Below are 5,066 nucleotides of genomic sequence, written 5' to 3' on the forward strand. Positions count from 1 at the left end.
AAATTATTGCATATGAAAAAAATCCTAAAGTTATTTAACATGTTTCTTTAAAAAAATCTAAAATATTTTGAACATGTTTAAAAAATATATTACATGAATTTACAACAAATTTTTTTGTGATCTTCTATGGTGTGGCACAGGCCACATCTAATAACTTATACTAACAGAGGGAATCCTGAACTTAGACAAATATTCAAATCCAATCATACCTTTTGATAGTACACAAAGTTTTTTTAAAAAGTAATTTGCTGCTGCTTGGGCTTGTAAAGCCTAAACGGCAACCTTTGTTGCCTTAATTCTGTTTGGGTCGAGGCCCAAACAATGGCACCCATGTTATTTAAGCCCGGTCTAAATAAACTACATCTCACACTTTTTTTCTTTTTTCTTCTGCATGTTCTGATGTATTTTTTCGAGTTTCGAGTTTAAGACAATTTTCTTACAAGTATAAAATGAAACTAGTGTCGGTGGCCCGCTGCGTAGCGTTGAACAACAGTTACCTGTCAGCTACTAAAAATTTCTGCAGAAGCACGCCTAAAATTATGATTATTCATTAATTGAAGTCAAGTACCCAGAACTGAAGAACTCCATTAATTTTCTAACATCACAGTAATAAACAATTGTCATGCATCCCATTTTTATAATCAGTCAAGTAGAATTGTAAAGGCTTGAACTAAGTAAATCTATCTGAATCAGTCAAGTATCAAAAATTATGTTTTTTAATCACCGAAATCAATGGCAATTAATTGCGTTTACTTCACTAAAACATAATAAATGGCTCAAAGACCACTCTCTTTACAGTGTCTTGAACAAAACAAAGTACTTGTTTCTCCCATAATGAGTTTCCTCTCGAAATCAACTGTTCTGCTTATGTTTGTGCTTTGCTGCACCAGCTTCACTTCAACAGGTGTGCAAGATCTTCCCCTTTTCTTATGTTAAGGCTTTGGTCTTTCCAATGACGGAGTCTTTAGTTATTACATTTTGTTGTTTTTTGTGCAATGGGTTTTAGACTTCAGTCTGTTCACAGATTTTGTCTTCCTTGAAAGTATAATTATGTTGATGCTAATGGGTTTTCATTGTAGTCCTCAGCCTCCTCTACATAGCTTTTACCATGAATTCGCGTATTCTATTTGGGACTTCGGTCCTAGCATGATTATTAACTATATGAACATACAGCTAACGGGCTTTCACTGCACCAGTGAGCCTTCCAATTTTACGATCTAAAATCTTAATTTCTACCATGGATTCGAATTCTGTTTTTGGTTTTCTTCATTTCAGTATGATTATTCATTGTGGAAATACAACTAAAAGGAGAGTATTGGACTCTTTTGTATTCCCTTAAGTGGCGCAACATATGATATTTTCCTTCCACCTTCTATTTTCTTCTTTTTTCTGATGGTTAAGTTTCTGATAGATTAGAGATAAGATATACTCACAATTTCATTTTAATTGTTGGCTTCTACATGTTTTAAGCTCTCAGTCGTTCTCCCTATCAGTTTATGACGTGCCTAATTCCTTCATATAACTACTTTTGCTGCCATTGTCTCGTAACACAAGAAGCTGTTTATCAAATTTCAGAAGCCTATGATGCTCTTGATACCAAATGGGAATATTACAATCAAATGGGACGTTGTGAACTGGACTCCTGATGGCTACGTAGTAAGTATCGATCACTGTACATATATTCAATCGAAGCCCAATTAGTATAGCAGGCAATGGATGCACTCTAAATTTGGTGTTTTTGCTAGATTATGTAAAATCCAGCTGCAGGTGGTTTTTTGGGAGGTTATGATGCTGTTGATTAATATAATCAGTCCTCCACCATGTGTAATTTTTAATGACCATTTACTTGAGGTCTTGAGAGTTTCTTGAGCCTGGTAGCTTCAAGTTGTTTACAAGTTTAGGGCAGTTAAAGTTTTTCCAAAGCCACGAATCAATAATAATTTTGGTTATCTTTTCGTTGCAGTATTTTCATTTGCTAGCATCCATTGAACTCGTAGTTTCTCTTGAGCATCTTATATCTTTGGTTAGCTAACATCTTCATGAATGGATAGGCTGTCGTCACAATCTACAAAACTACCAGCAGTATCGCCACATGGAAGCACAGGTTGGTCATTAGGATGGACATGGGCAAATAATGAGGTAATATGGAGCATGTTTGGAGGCCAAAACAACAGAGCAAGGAGATTGTTCAAGATTCAAAGGCAACATTCCACGTTGCTGTAAGAAGAGTCCAACTAGTTGTAGATTTATCGCCAAGGACTCCTCGCAACCAAAGATTGCAAAATTGCTGCAAAGGGGGATTAATCAGCTCGATGGTGCAAGATCCAGCTAATGCAGCAAGCTCATTCCAGCTCAGTGTGGGTGCAGCTGGAAACTACCAACGAAACAATCAGGATACCTAAGAACATCACTCTGAAGACACCAGACCTGGTTATACATGTGGTCCTGCAAAAATTGTCAGACCTACTAGATTTATATCTGCAGATAAAAGGAGAGTCACACAAGCTTTGAGTAAGAACAATAGTACTGAAGAGATGGATCTTCTAAAATTTATGCGATTCAATGAATTTTAGTTTTAAAGAGCAAATTGGAAAATTCACAAGAACCAATGCCTGCCTGCTTAACTGATTTTAAAACTGCTTCCGAGGAATAACTTCTGAAAATTTTGTATTGCAGTGACCTGGAATATTACATGCACATACTCACAATTCCTGGCTTCCAAGGCTCCTACTTGCTGTGTCTCCCTCTCATCTTTCACAACAAGACAATAGCACCCTGCCCGACATGTTCTTGTGGCTGCCGAAGAAACAACACAGTTTCAAGGGGGCTGTGTAGAGTAAGTTCCCTCCCAGAATATGATAGTTCTAGTTTCTTCGAGATATATTAAATTTACTATCACTTTACAATATCTTGTTTGCAGTCCAAAATCACCTCATGTTCCAGGTCCAGGCCAAAAGAACACCATCACGCCTCTTGTCCAATGCACGAGCCATATGTGCCCAATCAAAATTCAATGGCATCTTTAAGATCAACTACAAGGATTACTGGAGAGCTACGATCATAATTACAAATTTGAATTATCATATGAACTATACACAATGGAAACTTAGTTGTTCAGCACCCAATTTCGACAATTTGACGCAGGTTTTCGGCTCTAAATACAAAGCATTTAACTTCTCTTTTCAACTACTAGTAAGTCGCCTATCTCCCTGTGGTTAATCTTCCACGCTTCATTTATTTATTATTGCATCTTTTTTATCACTGGAATGAAAGAAAAAGGGTTGAAACTTTTCGGACACCACAGAATGATACTGCCATGCTGTGGGGAATCAAGCACTACAACGAACGTGCTGATGCAAGCTGGTCGTGTCATGGTAAAGTTCATTTAGAGTTGCTTTTCCGAAAAGACAAGGCAACGTTTACTTTCAAGAAGGGCTGGGCCTTCCCTCAGAGAATCATTTCAATGGCGATCGTTGTGTCATGCCTCCTCCGGATGCCTATCCCCTGGTTGCCTAGTGCTAGTTCGACCACCTTAATTCCTCGCTTCTCGTTTATTCTAATATGGCTTTCTTAAATTTCCTTTTTTGCACTGGTCTTACTTACGTAGATTCTCAAGGTATCACTACAAGACCTGGCAATCTGCCTAATCTGAGGGTGCATTGGGAAGCCAATAATGGCAAAGAACAATGGCTGTATGGATGGCATTTAGCTTTCAATCTGTTCAAGATGTTTTGTCATAAATTATTTCAATGCAGAATGGCTTGTGCCTATGTATTGTTGGTATTTGGCGGACGAATTCACTGGCATTTTGACTATATGCTATGAAACTTTAAACCATATAAAGGAGTCTAAATTTAAATGAGAATTCAATCATGAACATGGAAATTATATCAAAAGCATCCGTTCTGTAGAAAAGACATTTTATGGCCATCAATCTTTCACAATCCTCCCCTTTCGTCTGTGACAGGCTATACGAACCTGAACTAGCCTGAGTTAGACTTCAGTCTATTTTTGCTTATCCAGGACCTAGCCAGCATCGATCATTGAAGTCGAACTGCAGGCTTTTCGGGCTTGTCTTCAGCCTTATGAAGAGGTTTTTTAGCCGGAACTACGAAAATACGAACATGTTCAACTAACAATAAGGTTGCAATCTTCGTTAACGAACATGTTCACGAAGTAAGATGAATCTTCAAACTGTTTAAGTATGTGTAAACAATCAATTACGAGGTAAAAGGAAAACACTAAAAAAATGGAAATAAAAAAGAAGGAAGATGTAGATTAACAGTTGTGTATTCTATAATTTCTTAATGAATTATATTAAATTTAAAAAAATAAAATAAACTCCATTAGTTTATTATTGTAGGCTAGATCATTATACTGTAATTTTTACGGTGAAATTTACATCGGAAAAATCAAATGGCAATTTTATTTCCCTCTTTGTTCGTTTTTCCACGAAAGAGAGATTCGAACTTGTATACTATGCATAGAATGGACAGATTCGAGATTCAAAGGCTACGAGATTGTGCATTTTGGTTACAAAATTTTTCTTGTTCTTTGCTTATTTTACTTCATAGTTTTTTTAATCAACTGATCGAACTCCTTTGATTTATTAAATACTAATCTTGTTGAAACTACACAGAAGGCTGGTTCATCATGGCAGAGATGTTGTAGCTAATTTATGGTCCCATGAATTACAGGCAACTATCCTTGCGTGGATGATCTCATAGACCACCATATGCTCCATTTTTTGCACGACACGCCAATTTTGTTTGCTCAAAAATTTTGATGCTCTATTACTCCACTGCATCAATCTCCAGAAATTATCAAATTTGAAAAAAAAAAAAAAAAAAAAAAAAAAACACCATAAATTGAAAAAATAAAAAAAAATAAGGATCAAATTGGAAAAAAAAAACAAAACCCATAAATTTTGGATTAAAGGATGAAATTGAAAACAATAAACTTTTTATAAGGGTAAAAAATAGAAAATAAAAAAAAAATAAGACTTCTGAATTGAAAAAAAATTAAAACATACAAAATAAAAATTGAAGGACTAAATTGAAAAATAA

At 35.7% G+C, this 5,066-nt stretch overlaps 1 pseudogene; it reads left to right on the forward strand.

Annotated features, from left to right (window-relative positions):
* The first annotated feature begins 834 nt into the window (after window positions 1–834).
* LOC118029391 (protein COBRA-like) lies at window positions 835–3,516 on the forward strand (annotated as a pseudogene).
* The last annotated feature ends 1,550 nt before the right edge of the window (window positions 3,517–5,066 follow it).

The sequence above is a fragment of the Populus alba genome, chromosome 17 (genome assembly GCF_005239225.2).
Source record: "Populus alba chromosome 17, ASM523922v2, whole genome shotgun sequence".
NCBI classification, from domain to species: Eukaryota; Viridiplantae; Streptophyta; class Magnoliopsida; order Malpighiales; family Salicaceae; genus Populus; species Populus alba.